The sequence below is a fragment of the Gopherus flavomarginatus genome, chromosome 15 (assembly GCF_025201925.1).
Source record: "Gopherus flavomarginatus isolate rGopFla2 chromosome 15, rGopFla2.mat.asm, whole genome shotgun sequence".
NCBI classification, from domain to species: domain Eukaryota; kingdom Metazoa; phylum Chordata; order Testudines; family Testudinidae; genus Gopherus; species Gopherus flavomarginatus.
The window spans coordinates 857,822-879,033 of record NC_066631.1 but is presented as its reverse complement, the minus strand read 5'-3'; the positions used below and the strand labels follow the sequence as shown (position 1 = coordinate 879,033).

The following is a 21,212-nucleotide window of genomic DNA, read 5'->3' as shown; positions in this document are numbered from 1 at the left end:
GATGTCTGAATGAGGATGGTTTCATCATACTGAGAACTATCTCACTGGGATTTCAAGTGAGACCGCTATCGCTAGTGACATGATAAAAGATTTAAACTGCAGTCTCCACACTAGTGCATTTTACCACAGTACCAATTACCTCTCCACAGACATGAAATCTGCACACAGTTTTTCTGCTAGCTATGATACATTAGTGAGCAAAAGTGGTTTATTCCAAAGGACATCAAAATGCATAGAAATACATTTGTTAGTAACTTTACAAACATTAGATATTTGACATTAAAGAATAAAAGTAAATGCTGTATATGTTGTAACTTTAATATTGGCTACTGAAAGTTATAAAGTACTATATTCCCTATAGAATTACTTCCTTTTCTTATAAAGAAATGGTATAAGAAAACTAACCGTCAACCATTTTCTTTATCTTATTTTGTCGTTCTTAGTATTGCAGGCTCTTCGTTTTAGTTACCAGCTGACCAGGAATCATAAACTAATTTTGCTGCCACAATGTCTTCAATTGCAATCCCTGAAATATATAACAGAATTAAAATCACCTACAACCAACACTTTGGTTGAATGAAATAATTTAACTTCACTGGGAAATAGAATGACTAGACAATGGACTAGAGAATTTTTCACACCACAATCTAGGACCCTAGTCTCATAATGACAAGAAGTTATCACCGTCAGAAAGCTGTTAGGTGCCATGTGTAAAAGGAGTTTATTGGTTTAAATCCAATTTGCATTGGACATGTATCCATTCTGTAAAAGCTACCACAACTGGAACCAATGGATCCTTGCTAACAGGACAATCAACCTCAGCCATGGTAATCCAGTCTTCTGATCACTTCCAATACCGTACTTCTTTGTTACATCACCTTCAAGTCAAACAGACTTCAGGGGCATCAGAGTAGGACATTCAGGTTGGAGCTATGTTCGTAAACAATGTAGTCATGAGTTGAGTCAATGGAACTTAAACAAAATGGACAATGTGTTTTTCTAGCATGTTTGCTTTTCTTTCAATTCAGATTTTATGAGTCTTGCTACATTGAGAAAGGAGGGAAAATACACATCTTATATTGTAGCTACTGTCCTCTGTAGCGTGTGTTGGGACAGCAGCTTTGAACATCATCAACTTTCCCATGCAAGAGGGACTTAATAAATAACAAGGCATTGTTCCTCGTCAGATTTACACATAGGAGGGGATTGTTCTTACCCAGTGATTTGAACACTGTTGTTTTCTCAGGCAAGGCTGCTTTTGTCCCTTTCACTACCTCTCCCAGCTCAGCAAAAATTTCTGCCTGTGAAACAAATGCACATTTAGGCTTGATATCCATGACAGCCATCAAGAGAAATAAACTGGTTTTTGAGTGATTTTAAAAGAAAGAGAAGACAAAAAATTGGAAAGGTTCTGTTACTGGTAAAACAGATCATTGTTAGGTCAAGTAATATAAAAACTAGACAGAAATTCCAGAAGAATAACATGGCTTTCAGAGAAAAATATCTGCCTGAATTTCATTACTCAAAATGATTGACTTGTTACCTTGCTGACAAAGATAAATTGACTTCCATGTAGTTTACAGTTTGTTGGTTTCGCAGATGAAACCTTAAAAATGAAAGCCCTATCTATTATGTGTGGACATTAAAAAAATCCTATGGCACTCTGTGTAAGGGCATGACAAAAGGTCCCCTCTCCTCAATTTTGTGCAGTGTGACAGCCATTTGTTTGGCTGCTGGCCTCCACACGTTAGAGGCAGTTCCAATTTAATGATGCTGAAATGTGTATCATAAGGATACATAGCTGCAACAGAGCAGAATTTGTCCCATCATGTGTAAATTGCTTTGGGATCTTCTGGGATGAAAGTGAAAGATTTGGAATAATTTTTGAAACATTAAACATTTTTAAGTGTAGATCTAATAAAGAATGGATCTGAAAGCAATGAGAAATGGCGCAATGAAAAAGTAGCACTCGAGAGGAGAAGCTCTAGCATTTAAGAAAGACTTACCCTTGATAATATAACATCTCCTGATTCATTCAGAGCAGCCTCCCCAGAATCCACATATAGGACAGACTTCTTCATCACTTTGTCATCCAGCTCTCTCCAGTCTGGTCTGCTTGCCCCAATAGCTAAAAGATAAAAGTGATTGACTTCAGAGAGAAATATTTAAAATGCATTTAACAGAAACACATTTCATGTTCAACAGAGGTGAATAATGTCTTTCCACAGCAGTGTCGTCACTTATGCACAAACAGCCTGAAATTAACCTTGAAGACAAGTGCACTGATACAGAACAAGAACAGCTTGATTGACTAGAGGAAGTCCTGAACTCTCCATTCAGACTGAGCTGTACATTGTGCATCTAGGGCTTAATCCTGCTGAGCACCTTCTACTCTCATTGATGTCAAAGCAGGATTGAGCCCTTAGGGTCCAATCCTCCAACGTGCTGTTCCTGTTATGCCTGCTGAGCACCCTCAGCCCTCATTGGGTCTAATCCTGCTCCCACTGAAATCCTTGTATTCAGTGAAAACACGACCAGGACCACTGAAATCAATGAGTTCCTTTGCAGCAGGGGTGGCCAACCTGTGGCTCCGGAACCGCATGAGGCTCTTCAGAAGTTAATATGTGGCTGCTTGCATAGGTGCTGACGCCGGGGCTAGAGCTACTGGTGCCAACTTTCCGCTGCTCAACCCCAGGCCCTGCCCCCACTCCACCCCACCCCTTATCCCAAGGCCCCTGCCCCTTCCTGCCCCCTCCTCTAAGCCTGCTGCACCCTTGCTTCTCCCCCCTCCATTCCAGAGCCTCCTGAACATTGCGAAACAGCTGATTGTGGCTGGCAGGAGGGAGGGGGAGGTGCAGATCGGCAGAGCTGCTGGTGAGCAGGAGGTGGTGGGGGAGGGGCTGATGGGGGCTGCTGATGTATTACTCTCGCTCTTTGGCAATGTACAATAGTAAATTCTGGCTCCTTCTCAGGATCAGGTTGGCCACCTCTGCCTTGTAGGATCAGGCTGCTAGCAGGAAAATAAAACTCATGTGGGAGCAAATCCACAACAGCCGGGTGAACTCACAAGGGGAGCAGGATTCTTTGTTAGCGTTTGTCATTAGACAGCCTTTTACTCTTAGGCTTGGCCCTCTTGCTTACATCTCTACTCCTCTGGAAGGCTTAGCCAAAGAGAAGAGGTCACAGTGGAGGCAGAGAAAGGGAGGTAGTGCTCTGCAGAGCATTTACGAAGTAATCACAGTGAAATATCTGCCAATAAACCTGAAACTCCTTGAGCAAAATATGTTATTTGTTACATAGGTGCATTGCCCAGTTTGGCCTAAAGGTTTTACCCAATGTCCAGCTTGTTCCGATTCTCAGAGTGTCCGCCCGCCCATCTCACACCAGTCAAAGACATTAACAAACTAATACAAAACCAGACAAGCCAAGTGCTTGGTTAGCACCAAGGATGGATGTACACCTATCCTTTCGCCCTTTAGGGCAAGTCTGACAAGGCAAGGCACAGGGAATCTCACTCTGTCACTGCCTATGCTGTATCTCTGCTACAGATAATAAAATTACTTAGTGCTCATATAGTGCTTTTCATCATAAATCACAGACTTTCAGTCTCAAAGACTGCCAAGCCCAGCCCTTTCTCGAATAAAAAGCGTATTTATAAAGTTATTTAACAAACAACCACACTGTACTATAATTTGGTATCCTGTCCAAGAACAGGCTTGGCTGGTGCTATGCTGCTCTATCATATCCTCTCTTATCCTATCAGCCCCTTTTTCTGTTCCTCACCCTCTTTCTGCTGCTCCTGACAAAGCCCTGCTGGATGTTGTGATTGTAACATCCTCCTCAGCAGGATACAGATATCTAAAGTAAATGACCCAATCATCCCCTTTTTCCTATTATCTCTTGCCCCTCTCCACTTCCCTCTCGTCCATTCATTTGCAAAAGCCTTGACCTTCATAATTCTTTTTTATTGAGTGTTTTTGATCCAGACTGTCTTGATGTTGTGTGCTGTAGAGAGAAATGCAATTAAAAGATCCCTCACTTATCCTTATCAGATCAGAACCAAAGAAGCAGTTTGCTGCAGGGAACTGTATGTGCAGACCAACAACTGAACATTATTACCTGGGATTTCTAAACCCGCAGTTTCCATTCTTTTCTTGTGACTTTGTAAGCAATACAATTGGAGCCCATTTACAGATCTTTACTTACCGAAACAGTTTTGTGAACAAAGACTTATCATTAAAAAAAATGTAAAACTCCTAGTATTAGCAACTTCTTTTGTACAGATAAACACAAACAATATTGAACTGAATGGTAAAACAATTTGCCTACACAACTTTACGGACGGTAGGGATGTGAGAACTCCAGGGTTGTCTGAATGCCTACTCATGCATTAGGAATGTCTCTGGGGAAAAAAAACCAGGAGAGGTGGTCTTTGTGTATGTGTTGCCTCAGCAAATGAAGACACTAATTGATTCTGGTTGTACGCATGGCCTTCATGCTGTGAGACAGCACAGATAACGTCACCAGCAAAGAATTAAACAGTGTGAAAAATTGGTGGGAACTTCCTTTAAATTGTTCCCTCTTACAAGTTGCCTTTGTCTCATTACCAGACAACCTGGAAAGTTCACAAGGTCATCTGAAATTAAATAATGTAAATAAATTACGTAAATTAAATAATGTAAATAAATGCCAAGGAGCTCAGGGACTCAGTATTCTAGGGCAGCAACAACACCACTGGAAAACACAAATTAAAAAAAGAACACAGCAAAGGGACCAAACCCTGGGGTTCTCTCAATTTTTACCCGGTTCTTAACTCAGGCAAAATTCCCACTGAGATCAAAAGGATTCAGCCCCAAAAGAAGAAATAAAGGAGTCTGCAAAACAGGGCAGTAGAAAAGATGATAAATACCTGGGAAACAAAAGTACTACTAAAAAATCACTTTGGGAACATGTTTCTAGGGTGTTGTTTAAGCCTAAGATGAAATGGACATCAAGGCCACACCTTGTTGGCCACCATAGCAAAGATGAGATTACCTGCTGCTCAAACATACAATAGCAGAATCCCTAAATAGCACTGAATATAGACACCCTGCAGGACTGTGCTCAAAGAGGAGAAGTGATTATTCTGAGAAATCTAGACCATTCTGGGAGGAAACCGACTTTGTGAGTATTATACAGCACAGCATTGAGCACATCAGAGCTAAATAAAATAATAATATAAATAATAGCAGAGAAACCCCCCTAATCAATGAGAGTCTGGCATACCGTTGATATGGGCACCTGCTTTTATCCACTCTTGGCGTTGTTGCGATAGTGACTGTTATAATTACATCAGCTCCGGTGACAGCATCCTGAGCAGAGGAGCAAACCTGCACTGGACCCTTAGCTGAGCGAGCAAACTTTACAGCATTTTTCTTAGTGTGATTCCATATCCTGACCTGCAAAGCAACATGGAAAGCACATACAGATTATATAATATGAGTAACCTGTCCTTGCAAAATTCCCAAACAAGCACTTATTTTAAAATGCTCAATAAGTTTTCTTCATTATTATTACTCATCCTGGCAAAGAGCAGGTGAGCAGATTTTCTGTCTGGGCTAGTACATCTTCATGATTATCATGCAATGCTAGGATAACGGTTCATGGCATCTTTATATTTATAAAATACATTTTAAATAGAAAATCGGAACTGATCGATGCTGCAGGAAGCTTGTCCAAGAAACTTATATATGGTAGGATTTTCTCAGAGAAAAGAGTTAAATTGGAAAAGATGGGAGTGAATATGAAAGTTGTAAGGTGGATAAGGAACTGGTTAAAGGGGAGACTCCAGAGGGTCGTATTGAAAGGTGAACTGTCGGGCTGGAAGGAGGTCACCAGTGGAGTCCCTCAAGGATCGGTTTTGGGACCGATCTTATTTAACCTTTTTATTACTGACCTTGGCACAAAGAGCGGGAATGTGCTACTAAAGTTTGCGGATGACACGAAGCTGGGGGGTATTGCTAACACGGAGAAGGACAGGGATACTATTCAGGAAGATCTGAACCACCTTGTAAACTGGAGTAATAGAAATAGGATGAAATACAACAGGGAAAAGTGCAAGGTCATGCATTTAGGAATTAATAATAAGAATTTTGGATATACGTTGGGGGCGCATCAGTTGGAAGCGACGGAGGAGGAGAAGGACCTTGGGGTACTGGTTGATAGCAGGATGACTATGAGTCGCCAATGTGATACGGCTGTTAAAAAAGCAAATGCGATTTTGGGATGCATCAGGCGGGGTATTTCCTGCAAGGACAAGGAGGTGTTAGTACCGTTATATAAGGCGTTGGTGAGACCCCATCTGGAATACTGTGTGCAGTTCTGGTGTCCCATGTTCAAGAAGGATGAATTCAAACTGGAACAGGTTCAGAGACGGGCTACGAGGATGATCTGAGGAATGGAAAAACTGCCTTATGAAAGGAGACTCAAAGAGCTTGGCTTGTTTAGCCTGGCCAAAAGAAGGCTGAGGGGGGATATGCTCGCTCTATATAAATATATCAAGGGGGTTAACGTTAGGGAGGGAGAGGAATTATTTAAGTTTAGTACTAATGTAGGCACGAGGACGAATGGGTATAAACTGGATATTAGGAAGTTTAGACTTGAAATTAGAAGAAGGTTTCTGACCATTAGGGGAGTGAAGTTCTGGAATAGCCTTCCGAGGGAAGTAGTAGGGGCAAAAGATTTTCCTGGCTTTAAGACAAAGCTTGATAAGTATATGGAGGAGATGTTATGATAGGATCGTTAATTTGGGCAATTGATCTTGAATTACCACCAGACAGGTCTGCTCAATGGTCTGCGGGGAGATGTTGGATGCGATGGGTACTGAGTTGCTGCGGAGAATTCCTTCTTGGGTGCTGGCTGGTGACTCTTGCCCACATGCTCAGGGTTTAGCTGATCGCCATATTTGGGGTCGGGAAGGAATTTTCCTCCAGGGTGGATTGGCAGGTGCCCTGGAGGTTTTTCGCTTTCCCCTGCAGCGTGGGGCACGGGTCGCTTGCTGGTGGTTTCCCTGCAGCTTGAGGTCTTCAAACCATTTTTGAGGATTTCAATAACTCGGTCCTGGGATAGGGGTTGTTATAAAATTGGATGGGTGGGGTTCTGTGGCCTGCCTTGTGCAGGAGGTCAGACTAGATGATCAGATTGGTCCCTTCTGACCTATGAGTCTATGAGTCTATGAGTCTATAAGTCTATGAGTAAGTCTGAAACTTGACATTGTTTCCAGCATGCGTTATTAAAATGCTTTGAGATGGGAGGAGGAAAGGCTATAGAAGTGCAATGTCTAGAGACATTTTGTTGAAATATGCTGAAGCCTTTAGATACAACTTTATTAGTTATTATATACGTTATTTGTTATTGGTGTTACTGAAAAAATAATTGAGAAAAATAAACCTTCTCCTCTGAGATGCAGTCCTTGGCTTACTTCTTTAAATGAGAACTGCTCTGTGAAGACCTCATAATGGCTATAGGCTTGAACACCAGCTCCTAGAATGCACAGCACTTCTGAATCAGCTGGCATTAAGAACTAAAATATATTGAGATAGAAAAGAAATCAGTGACAGTAGTCATGGAAAAAACACAGTTGTGATGATGATCCACTATTTAAATTAAAAGCCCTCAATCTTAGGCACATTTACATTGGAGAGGCATATTTACAGTAGAGCAATTATTTTTAAACTTTGTACAGAGGGGTCATTGATTCCTAGGAGAAACTTTACTGGGCTTGATTCAGTTTGCACTTGTGCATTTGTATTAATGTAGCTACATCTATGTAGTTACACCAGTATAAACCCGCAGTGCAGAAATGCTGCACTGGGGGTGAAACGGGGCTTAACGCAGTGCACTGCATTGGCACAGAGGGATTGCACCTACATCAGGTTAGCTATAAGAGTATAAATATCCCCAGGATAGACAGGACCTCATCTTCTGGTGTGCAATTCATTGACACCACCAGTTGCACCGGCATTCTAGGGCAAAATGTAGCCCTGTAAATTATAATCCTTATCCCACAAAACTTTGCAGATTATACATTGTTGTTGCAGACACCACTCAAAGAAACGATTAAATGCCTTTTATTTAGCAATTCTGTAGGACACAATGTGCACCCCAAAACTGGGATAATGGGCTTGGAAGAACTGCCATTCCCCCAGACAGTAACCGGCTAATCTAGCCTCAGTCCAGAGTGTTTGTTTAAAAAGTTGTTTATCTGCTCTTTAAAAAAAAGGAGGAAGAGGAAGAAGAAGAAAAATACTAAAACTGAAAAAGACGGTTACTGACCTTTGTAACTGTTGTTCTTCGAGATGTGTTGCTCATATCCATTCCAGTTAGGTGTGTGCGCCGCGCGTGCACATTAGTCGGAAAACTTTTACCCTAGCAACTCAGTGGGCCGGCAGGTCGCCCCCTAGAGTGGCGCCGTCATGGTGCTCGATATATACCCCTGCCTTCCCACCCGCTCCTCAGTTCCTTCTTGCCGGCTACTCCGACAGTGGGGAAGGAGGGCGGGTGTGGAATGGATATGAGCAACACATCTCGAAGAACAACAGTTACAAAGGTCAGTAACCGTCTTTTCTTCTTCGAGTGATTGCTCATATCCATTCCAGTTAGGTGAATCCCAAGCCTTACGTAGGCGGTGGGGTCGGAGTGAAATGTGGCAGAATGAAAACTGCTGAGCCAGAGGCTACAGCATCTCTTGACTGTTGAACCAGGGCATACTGCGAGGCAAAGGTATGGACCAAGGACCAATGGAGCTGCGCGACAGATCTCGTGGGTAGGAACACGAGCCAGCAAGGCGGCAGATGAAGCCTGAGCCCTGGTAGAATGCACGGTGATGTGGCTTGGGGAAATATGAGCCAAATCATAACAAGTGCGGATGTACGCCATCACCCAAGATGAGATCCTCTGAGAGGAAAACAAGCAAGCCTTCCCTTTGGTCTGCTACCGTGACAGAGCTGGGGCACCTTACGAAATGGTTCTGTCAGCGCAATATAAATGCGAGCACTCTACAGATGTCCAGGGAGTGCAATTGTTGCGCCCATTGCGTTGAGCTGTGGGTAACATGAAAGGCCGAAACTACCTCAGGAAGGAAAGCCGGGTGCGGTCATAACTGCACCTTGTCTTTGTGAAACCTAGTGTATGGCGGAACCACCGTAAGAGCTCTGAGCTCGGAGACTCGTGTGGCCGATGTAACAGCTACGAGGAAAGTTGTCGTCCAAGACAGGTATAGCAGAGGGCTGGTTGCGAACGGCTCGAATGGGGGAGACATAAGTCTGGTTAAAACTAGGTTGAGGTCCCAGGTTGGGGCTGGGCAGCACACCCGAGGGTGCAAGCGCTCCAAGCCCTTGAGGGACCTCGAACCCAGAGAGTGTGAGAACACGGAACGTCCACCTTAGCCTGGCTGGAAGGTAGAAATGGCTGCCGAGTGTACCCTCAGCGAAGATACTGCCAGGCCCTGCCGCTGAAGGCCAGAGGCAGGCCAAATAGAGGGGATCGAGACCTCGGTAGGAGCAAGATCGAGCGTATTGCATCTGTAGAAGAAACGCTTCCACTCGGCCCAGAACGTTGACCAGGTGGAAGGCTTCCTGTCACCCCGGCTCAGTTATGCAGCAGCCACACCATGAGGTGAAGAGGCTGCAGGTTCGGGTGATGAAGCCTGTCATGGCCCTGAGTGATGAGGTCTGGGTGGGTTGGCAGGGTAATTGGGTCGGTTATTGACAGGCCGAGCAACGTGGTATGTCAGTGCTGCCTGGACCACGCTGGAGTGATCATGATGATGCGCGCGCTGCCCCTGCGGAGTTTGAGTAGGACCTAATGAACCAGTGGGAACAGTGGGAAGGCATAAAGGAGTTGGCCTTTCCACGGCATCAGGAATGCGTCCAAGATCGATCCCGAGGAGAGACCTTGGAAGGAGCAGAACATCTGGCATTTTCTGCTCTCGCAGTAAGCGAACAGGTCTATGTGAGGAAAAATCTCCACATCTGGAAAGCAGAATGCCTCACATGGGGCAGAGTGACCACTCGTAAGACAGGAAAGACCTGCTGAGTCAAAGCACCAAGGCGTCCCGAACACCTGGGAGAAAGGACATCACCAGCTCCATCGAGTGGGCCATGCAAATGTCCCAGAAATGGATGGCCTCCTGACAAAAGGAGGGAGGACCATGTCCCTCCCTGGTTATTTATGAAGCACATGGCCGTTGTGTTGGCTGTAAACACCGAGATACAACGGCCTCGCAGCTGCCGCTGGAACCCCTGGCATGCCAGGCGGACTACTCTCATTTTTGGGGCATTGATGTGGAATGCCAGCTCCCGAGAAGACCAAAGGCCTTAAGCTCGGAGGTGACCATGAGCACTCGAGCAGAGAGATGATGCATCCGTCGTCAGAGGCAGTGAGGGCTGGGGCGGATGGAACCGCATCCCTGCCCACACCAGGGAGGGAGTTAGCCACCACTCTAGGGAGCCTAAGGTGCTCGAGGGAACGGTGACTACCATGACCATTGGCTCCCCGTCCGGGTGGTACGCCGAGGTGAGCCGGACTTGGAGAGGACGGAGGCGGAGCTTGGCGTGTTTGGTTACAAACTTGCGGGCAGCCATGGACCCAGGAGACTGAGACAAGTGCGAGCCGAGGTCGTTGGGAAAGTCTGCGGACCTCGGATGATTGGTGCCATTGCCTAAAACCGCAGTTGTGATAAGCAGGCTCCGGCTAGGTTGGAGACCAGGATAGCCCCTAGTAAGTCCAACCTCTGCGTGGGAACCAGAGTGGATTGCTCTACAGTAATCATCAGGCCTAGACCTGTGAATAAGACCGTGACGATGCCCAAGTGCTGACTGGTTTGTGTCTCGGAGTCTCCTCGGATAAGCGGATCGTCCAGATACGGAAAAACGCATATCCGACATCACCGAAGGTAGGCGGCGACTATGGCCATAAACCAGAAGTACTGACGGTTGGCTAGAAAGCGGAGGTATCTCCTGTGCGGAGGGAAGATGGCGTTGTGAAAGTACGCGTCCTTCATATCGAGGGCGGCATAGTAGCCCCCAGGAGGCAAGGATGGAATAATGGTTCCCAGGGATACCATGCGGAACTTCAACCTTATCCTAAACTGGTTGAGTCCGCGCAGGACTAGGAAGGTCTGAGACCTCCGTTCAAGTGGAGGACTAGGGCATAACAGGAGTAGACCCCCTTGCCCCTTTCGTCAGTCGGCGTCTGCACCTCTTGTATGAGGAATTGCTCGTGAGAGGGGTCCCTGAAGGGGGACAGGGCTGGAACAAATTAGAGGTGGTACATATGCTCCACCGTGCGCAGGACCCAGCGATCTGAAATTAACTGGGGCCACGCCAGGAGAAAGCGGGATTAGGATCCCGGCCTGTGACTGGTACACCGCCCTCAGGCGCACCTTGGAAGCTTCGTCTTTGGTCCCAGTGGTAATTGCGAGGGACCTTGACCTTGGCTCTTTAGGGGTCCTGACGTTCGTCTGCGACCACCTTGGCCTCGCCGTTTGCCAAAGTCCTGTCTCTGGCTAGGCACAGAGTATGGCGGCTGGGGACAGAAAGGCCTGCATTTGGTCGCTGGCATATGCATGCTGAGAGAGCGCATTAGGACCCTATTGTCCATAGGCTTCGCAGCCTGGGGCTGTCTTTGCTGCGAAGAGGCCTTTACCAACAAAGGGTAAATCCTGAATGGCATACTGCAGCTCCGGCCGGAGGTTTGAAACCTGAAGCCATGAGATGCACCTCATGGCGACACCAAAGGCCAGAGTCCTGGCTGCTGAGTCTGCTGCGTCCAACGAGGCCTGGAGGGACGCTCTGGGTACCTTTTTCCCCCATCCTCCAAGACGGCAGCGAACTCTTGGCGGGAGTTTTGAGGGAGAAACTCCATAAACTAAACTACCTTCACTCAGGTGCTATAATTATAGCAGCTAAGCAAGGCTTGTTGCTTTGCTACCCAGAGCTGCAGGGCCTCTGCAGAGTACACCTGGCGGTCAAGTAGGTTCATTCGCCAAGCCTCCTTTGGTTTCGGGGCTGGCGCCCGCTGGCCATGCCAATACCTCTCCTTAACCGACTGAGAGACTAGTGAGCAGAGAGGAGAGCGGACAGACGAGTAGTCGTACCCCTTAGAGGGCCCCATATCGGGTCCTCTACCTCTGGGACCTCCTCCACCTCAGGTTGTGGAGGTACTAAAAAAAGGCATGGGCAGAGTCTCTGACTCTATCGGATCTTGCCCAACTCGGCACCGGGGACTGGCACCGGGAGGCGTACCGGTACCTGGAACGAGATCCAGACCTGCAACCAGAACGGTGCCGGGAGGTCGACCGAGATCTCGAGGCTCGGGGAGAGGCTACGGGAGTCACGGTACCTGTCGCGGTGCCGGGAGTCGGAATGGTGCCGATAGTAGCGGGTCGGCGAACTGGATACTGACCGGTGCGGTGAGTGCGACCAGTACCGATGAGGAAAACAGCACCGGGACTGCAAGTGATGTCGGCTGTGCCGACGGGACCTGGAGCGTCTGTGGGACCGTGATCATGAACGGTGCCGCTCTGCTGTGCTGGCAGAGGACGGTCATATGAAGAGACTGCATTACCCGCACCGGTGGTGCCGGGGTCAGGCAGCATCGACTCTGTCATGGCAATGAGATCCCTCGCCGTTGGTAATGTCTCTGGCGTGGAGGGAACAGCAGGCTCAACCACAGTGCATACTGGGGAGCTGTCAGGCACCGGATTCGACGGCCCTCGTGGGATCGGGATCGACGGTACCGAGGTCGTCAGAGTTTCGGTAGGTGTCGGTGCTGGGCGATCCGACTTAGACGAGCTCTCTGGCTGCGGTGCAGGCGGCACGGAAGCAACAGGAGCAGTAAGCTCAACCACGGCGCGTGCCGGGGAGCCGTCAGGCACCGGATTTGACGGCCCTTGTGGGACTGGAATCGACGGTGCCGACGTCGTCGGTGCCTCAGAGGTGTTGGTGCTGGGCGATCCGACTTAGACGAGCTCTCTAGCTGCGGTGCAGTTGGCACGTAAGCAGCAGGAGCAGTAAGCTCAACCACGGTGCGTGCCGGGGAGCCGTCAGACACCGGATTCGACGGCCCTTGTGGGACCGGGATCGACGGTGCCGACGTCGTCGGTGCCTCAGCAGGTGTCGGTGCCGGGCGATCCGACTTAGATGAGCTCTCTGGCTGCGGTGCAGTTGGCACAGAAGCAGCGGGAGCAGTAAGCTCTACCATGGCGCGTGCCGGGGAGCTGTCAGGCACTGGATTCAATGGCCCTGGGGGACTGGAATCGACGGTGCCGATGTCATCGGTGCCTCTGCAGGTGTCGGTGCCGGGCAATCCGACTTAGACGAGCTCTCTGGCTGCGATGCAGGTGGCACGGAAGCAGCAGGAGCAGGGGGCTCAACCACGGCGCGTGCCGGGGAGCCGTCAGGCACCAGCAGGAATTGTAGGCTCTCTCGACCTCGGAGGAAGGGAGCGGTGCCGAGTCGACTTCAGTGCCGGCGACGGCCGGTGCCGAAAGGCCTTGGCAGTACCGGCGGGGTCCGGTGCCGAGGAGGCGCTTCTGCCAGCCGCTTGATCATCGCTCGGTGCCAAAGGTGGAGGGGTAAGTGAAAGTCCCGCTCCTTTTTGTTCTCGGCTTAAAAGCCTTATAAATGGGGCACTTAGCTGTCAAGTGTGATTCCCTGAGGCACTTCAAGCAGGAGTCGTGTGGCTCTCCCTTCGGCATCGGCTTCTGGCAGGCCGAGCCCATTTTAAAACCCAGTGAGCCGTGCATGGGCTCCGGCACCGGGTGCAGGGAAGGAGCTACTTCCTGAACCCCGCTAACTATTACTAAACTAACTATGTTAGCAAAGAAAAAACATATAACTATACAAATATATATATAAAAGGATTATAACTGCATAACTATATACGAGAACTACGAGTAGCTAGGGAAGTGGAGGTCAGCTAAGCCGCGCTCCACTGTTCCAACGACCGACATGGGCGGTAAGAAGGAACTGAGGAGCGGGTGGGCCGGCAGGAGTATATATCGAGCACCATGACGGCGCCACTCTAGGGGGCGACCTGCCGGCCCACTGAGTTGCTAGGGTAAAAGTTTTCCGACGAATGTGCACGCGCGGCACACACACCTAACTGGAATGGATATGAGTAATCACTCGAAGAAGAACTTCCTACTTGTCACTTGTTCATATCCCTTTTTAAACTGAGTCAAATTGCTGAAAATGGTACCAGTTTGGGACAATTATCTTTCCTTCTGAACAAGAGAGATTACATTTCAGCCCTGGTCAGGTATGGCTCATGTCTTACATCCCTGATTTACAACACTCCAGAGAGATGAACTTTGCTAAGAACAGGATATGTGTCCACCAGTCAATATTTACAAACAAGGATGGCTTGAGGCTCAAGACTTAAAATTTACTCCTCTGGTAGCTCTGAATTGCCCTGTTTAATCATCCTCTGTGGTTCACCAGGAACTAAGAAGGGAAAAGAAGGGATGTTTGAACCTAGCTCCAGCCACCTGCATTTCTTGTTTGTGCATTTGCTATGACCACTCTTGTACTTGGAGCCTTTGAACTATATGGGCTTTCAATGCCTGTTGAACTGACTCCGCTGCAAAAAAAAAAAAAATCTCATCTAGTAGATTTATCAAAGCTAAGCTCTCATTTTGATTCTTGTTACACTGACTCTGTAGCATTGATTTCAAAAGTTCTGTACATAAAAGTATTGGCTTATTGAAGAGGAACTGCCATAAAGAGGACAAGATGACAACTGAAAGCTGGGCTCAAACAGTCCTGAAAATCTCACAGAGCAGCAGGTGACAGATAAGGGTCTGATCTGGAAGTTCTAATACAGGTCACAGCTCCTTTGAAGTCACTGCATCTGAAAAAGTGGTTTTTTTACCCATGAAAGCTTATGACCAAATAAATCTGTTAGTTTTTAAGGTGTCACCGGACTCCTTCTTGTTTTTGTGGAGCTTTGCTTGTGTGAAGTGTTCAGGATCTGGTTTTAAGGGGGGAAGGTCTGAGCTGAGAGTAGCCCTACAGTCTAACATCTCAGGAATTCATTGTGTGATGCATGGCTAGAAAGGGTTAAACATCCTACAAAATAAATAACCCTCAAAAGACATGTAGGAAGATAATGTTTGTGTTTTTGTGTATTTACATATGTATGAGTAGGGTCCACAATGTAATCAACAGTCCCTGTTTATGCTGTATTCTGATATAATTTAAATGAATTGTGAACATCTCTTTGAAATGTACTGTGAATGGTGAGAGAAAAAGCAAATGGCCTTATGTTAATTCGTATAGTTAAGTACTGGTGATGGATCTCCTTCCAAATCATCCTAATTACCTTTTGTTCTTTGAGGAATTCCAACTTGTGTAAAGACATGAAATTGTACAAAAGATCATTGGGTCCTGATTGTGTCATCTCAGATCTGCTTAAGTTTCTTCAGGGGAAGTTTGAGTCACAAGAGTGAGGTTCCAGTTATGCTGATATGCCTTGAATGTGATATTTGGTCATTGTACTATAAACTAAGAACTATTTCTGAAAGGTTTCAGAGTAGCAGCCGTGTTAGTCGGTATCTGCAAAAAGAACAGGAGTACTTGTGGTACCTCAGAGACTAATCTAGTCAATATTTACCGGTCTCTAAGGTGCCACAAGTACTCCTGTTCTTATTTCTGAAAGAATTCTGCAACTACGAAGATCACCATCTCTGCTGTGAATCCGCATCTAAATGAACTGAACTCATGTCTGTATGTATATTGACCTTTTAACCATATTCTCTCTTTTGTTTTTTAATAAATTTTAGTTTAGTTAATAAGAACTGGCTGTAGTGTCTATTTGGATAAGATCTGAAACATTCAATAACCTGGGAGGTAATGTGTCCGATCCTTTGGGATTGGTAGAACCTTTTCTATGATGAAATAAGATTTACAGAAATTTTCATCATATTTGACATGGGTACCTGGATGGAGATCCGAGGCTGGATGACTTTAAGGGAACTGTGTTGTTTGGACTTCTGAGTAACCAGAAAGGTAATAAAGAAACTGTTCTATGCTGGCTTGGTAAATCTAAGTATTGGAATATCCACCCGCTTTTGGGGGTTTGGCTGCCCCATTCTTTGCAAGAGCAGCAAAGAATCCTGTGGCACCTTATAGACTAACAGACGTTTTGGAGCATGAGCTTTCGTGGGTGAATACCCACTTCCTCAGATGCATGTCCAGACTAACACGGCTACCCTCTGATACTTGACACCATTCTTTGCAGTTCACCCTAACTGAGTGACCACAGCTGGGTCCCCACTAGGACCCCAGTCACACATTGTTCGCCCCTTCTCCAAATGGAGTGGCTCTTGGGATAGATACTCCACTTTTGTGTTGGCTGTAACTCCACTGATGTGGGTGGAATTACATCAGCATAAGACTGATGTACCTGAGAAGAGAATCTGGTCGTCAATCTAAAGCAGAAGAGTTAGTGGGCCAGAAAATGTAGCACTTGTCAAATCTGCCCATCTTCTTCGTTTTATCATTCGTGGGCTTCGAAGACTAAAACTTTCCTTCAAACTGATGGCCTCGGAAGGGTTCTCTGCTTTATTCCCAGCATTAAGAAACCAGCCAAATATTTTTAAATTAGTATTTGAAGATTTATTTGTATTAATAGTCCTACTTTGAATTGGAAGTGATGTGGAGTAGCAGAGTGGCCAGACTGGGGAAGAGGCTGTGTAGTCTAATCAGTTTTAATTTATCACTGCGCTTACCCAAAGTCCTATAGGTGCATACATAAGGCAACAAAAAAAGCACTGAGCAAAACTACTCCAATATATTCTCAGAACAGTTCATAGAGTGAATCACTCCCATATCACATACAATACAAGAATGAATACCTTTTCTCTGATAAAATAACTGATTTTTTAAAATAAGGAAAATGAAGTAGATCTAATCTATCTGGCCTTCAGTAAGGCATTTCATACATATGGGAAATTAGTAATTCAGATGAAGATGGGGATTAGGGTAAGAACTGTAAGGAGGTTAAGAAACTGGCAAAAGGGGAGAAGACAAATGGTTGTGCTGAAAGGAGAACAACTGGGCTGAAGGGAGGTTACTAGTGGAGTTCCTAAAGGATCAGACATGGGACTTATGACTTTGGCACAAAAAGTAGGAAGGTGCTAGTAAAATTTACTGATGACATGAATTTGGGAGGCATTGTCAGTATACAGGAGGAATGGAATTTTATACAGGAAGAATTGGATGAGACTGATGACCTGGAGTAATAGAAATGAGATGAAATTTAAAAGTGCAAGGTCCTGAACATAAGAACTAATCATAAGAATTTCTGCTATAAGCTGGGTATTCATCAGTTGAAAGTGACAGAGGAGGAGAGATACCTGGTTGTGTTAGTTGATCACAGGATGACTATGTGCCATGAATGTGATACAACTGTGAAATAGGCAAATGTGGTCCTAGGATATATCAGGTGAGGCATTTCCAGTCTCTCTCGCAGGCATGTATGGCATCTGCAGAGCAACATTTTATAGGTGCAGTTGTAGGTACATAAGCCATTTCAAGGTCTCCTCTGTGACACTGTGGATATCACCCAATTCATTCTGAATCCACATTTGGGACACTGTGTTCTGATGTGTTCATTGGTTTGGATGTTCTCACTGCAGTCACATGAAACAGAGTCTTTGATTTTCCACTTGTGCATCAAGTAGCCGCATCTTCCACTATTTCTTTGGATGTGGGTCAACGTGGTCTCAAGTCTGTGTGGCAGGTCGAAACCGAGGAGGCATTTGTTGGGTCAGTAATAATGTGCTTGTCTGAAACAGCAGATGAGGTCCAGACACTTTGCTATTCCCTCGCCAGATCCAGAGACTAGAAGTGATCAAGTGTGGTCCATACTAGCTTTCACAATTTCAGGCCTGATGGGGGTATGTTATCTATATCCTGCCAGATGGGAGGTTCCACATAGTCTTCGGCACATTTAAATTCTTGTGCTGTGGCTATTTCTCAACAGACAGTTGGAGGTTCGATATTTGTTAATAGAGAAAGCCACAGTAGAGGTATTGATTTTAAAGTTTCCGTGATGATTTGCATGGTCTGATTCAGCTTCCTCTCCACAAGCTGAGTATAGCAGCTTCTTATCCACACCAGGGCACAATACTCTGCAACACAAGGGCCAACGCCAATTTTCCTAAAACCAGGACAGTTGATCCCTAGCTTGTTCCCACTAACTTTTAAATAATGTCGACATGAGTTTTTGCTTTCAAGGCTACTTTCTTGAGGTGGTCATGAAAGGTCAGTGTGCAGTCAAGAATGCCAACGAAATATGTTGGCTTTGGTTGTAATGAACAGTTTCACCATGAAACTTGACAGTTAAGAGTGTTTTGTGCAAGTCTCTTGCCAAAGTGGAAAGCAGAGAAAACTGATTTGCTTGGATTTGGTCTCAGTTTTTGGAAGTATTTCTCCATGAGCTTAAAGTCAGATCTAAGGGTCACTTCAAGTTCTTTAAAGCTACGGGCCTAAGCGGTGAGTGCCAAAACATCAGCGTACGCAAACTTCTGCGCTGTCATCTCAGGCATATCATTCGTGTATACACGGAAGAGTATTTCCAGTAAAGATAGAGAAGTATTAATGTAATTGTACAAGGCACTAGTAAGACCTAATTTGGAATACTGTGTACAAATCTGATTACTCAGGTCAGGGGCGGCTCTAGTCATTTTGCCACCCCAAGCACAGAGGGTCCGCTGGTCCCGCAGCTTTGGCAGACCTCCTGTGTTCCTAGACTTGGACCCTCCGCAGGCACGCCTGCGGGAGGTCCACCGAAGCCGTGGGACCAGCGGACCCTCCGCAGGCAAGCCATTGAAGGCACCCTGCATACCGCCCTAGCGGTGACCGGCAGAGAGCACCCCGTGGCTTGCCGCCCCAGGCAAGCGCTTGGAGCACTGATGCCTGGCGCTGCCCCAACTCATGTTCAAGAAAGATGACTTCAAACCGGAACAGGTGCAGAGAAAAGCTACTAGGTGATCAGGGGCATGGAGAACCTATCTTCTGAAAGGACACTGGAAGAGCGTGGCTTGTTTAGCCTAGCAAAATGAAGGATGAGAGAGGATATGATTACTCTCTACGAAGACATTGGGAGATAAACAACAGGTAGGGAGAAGAGCTATTTAGGTTAAAGGAAAATGTTGCCATAAGAATAAATGGGTACAAATTGGCCATGACTGAATTTAGGATGGAAGTTAGAAGAAAGTTTGTAATCATCTGAGGAATGAGGTTTTGGAACAGCCTTCCAATAGAAGTTGTTCGGGTAAACAACCTAATTAGTCTGAAGATAGAGCTTGATAAATTTTTGAGTGGCACTATATAATGGAGTTGCATGCAGTGATGGGAGTTGGGCTTCATGGCAAAGGGGGTCCCTTCCAGTCTTATGTCTGATGTTCCTAAATCTCATGATGCAGGGCTTCAGTTGGTCACCTGTAGGGGTTAGAAAGGATTTTTTCCCTGTTGTATTCTGAGAAGTGGTTCTCCTTCCTCTAAAGCATTGGAGTTGGCCACAGATGGCATCACCAGATGGGGTGGGATCATGCTCTGATGTGGTACAGAAAAATTCTCTCTCAGATGCTTGGCTGGTGGGTCTTTCTCACATGCTCAGGGTCATACCAATTGCTATTTTAGGTTGGGAAGGAATTTTCCTCAGGTCATGTTGGCAGGGACCTTGCGGATTACTTGCCTTTCTCTGTGACATACGATTTACTAGGATCATCTTGGATATCTCACCTAATCAATTCTCTGCTATTGCAGAGAGCTAGGTCATTGGTTCACATTGGTCCCTCCTATTCGCTATGGTAAACAATAGTTTACTCTATTTCAGGTTATTGGGCTCAATACTGGGTTAACTGGATAGAGCTAGTGGCCTGTGATATGCAAGAGGTTTGACTAGATGATCTGGTGGTCCCTTCTGACCTTAAACTATATTACTCTACACAACTTTCTTGGAATTAAAATAGAAAAAGACGGTTACTCACCTTTGTAACTGTTGTTCTTCGAGATGTGTTGCTCATATCCATTCCAGTTAGGTGTGTGCGCCGCGCGTGCACATTCATAGGAAAACTTTTACCCTAGCAACTCAGTGGGCTGGCAGGTCGCCCCCTAGAGTGGCGCCGTCATGGTGCTCGATATATACCCCTGCCTTCCCACCCGCTCCTCAGTTCCTTCTTGCCGGCTACTCCGACAGTGGGGAAGGAGGGCGGGTGTGGAATGGATATGAGCAACACATCTCGAAGAAAAGACGGTTACTCACCTTTGTAACTGTTGTTCTTCGAGATGTGTTGCTCACATCCATTCCAGTTAGGTGTGCGCGCTGCGCGTGCACGTTCGTCGGAAACTTTTTACCCTAGCAACTCCAGTGGGCCGGCAGGTCGCCCCCTGGAGTGGCGCCGCCATGGCGCTCAATATATATCCCTGCCGGCCCACCCGCTCCTCAGTTCCTTCTTGCCGGCTACTCCGACAGTGGGGAAGGAGGGCGGGTGTGGAATGGATGTGAGCAACACATCTCGAAGAACAACAGTTACAAAGGTGAGTAACCGTCTTTTCTTCTTCGAGTGATTGCTCACATCCATTCCAGTTAGGTGAATCCCAAGCCATACCTAGGCGGTGGGGTCGGAGTGAGAAGTCGCGGCATGGAGCACTGCAGATCCGAAGGCCGCATCCTGTCTTGACTGCTGGACCAGGGCGTAGTGGGAAGCAAAGGTGTGGACCGATGACCACGTCGCTGCCCGACAGATTTCCTGGATGGGCACATGGGCGAGGAAAGCCAGCGACGACGCCTGCGCCCTGGTAGAATGCGCAGTCACACGGCCCGTAGGAACGTGGGCCAAGTCATAGCAGGTCCTGATACAGGACGTTACCCTGAGGATAACCTCTGGGAGGAGATAGGAAGCCCCTTCATGCGGTCCGCTACCGCCACGAAAAGCTGGGGGGATTTGCGGAACGGTTTGGTCCTCTCCACGTAGAACGCGAGAGCCCTACGGACATCAAGCGAGTGAAGCTGCTGCTCCCTGCCTGAGGAGTGAGGTTTCGGGAAAAAAACCGGAAGGAATATCTCTTGGCTGATGTGGAAGGACGAGACTACCTTGGGAAGAAAGGCAGGGTGTGGCCTCAGCTGCACCTTATCTTTGTGGAAGACTGTATACGGGGGGT

The 21,212-nt window shown here is 46.7% G+C and overlaps 1 pseudogene; it reads right to left on the bottom strand.

Annotated features, from left to right (window-relative positions):
• Positions 1 to 404: 404 nt before the first annotated feature.
• Positions 405 to 21,212, bottom strand: part of LOC127034937 (ketimine reductase mu-crystallin-like) — a 35,563-nt pseudogene continuing 14,755 nt past the window's right edge.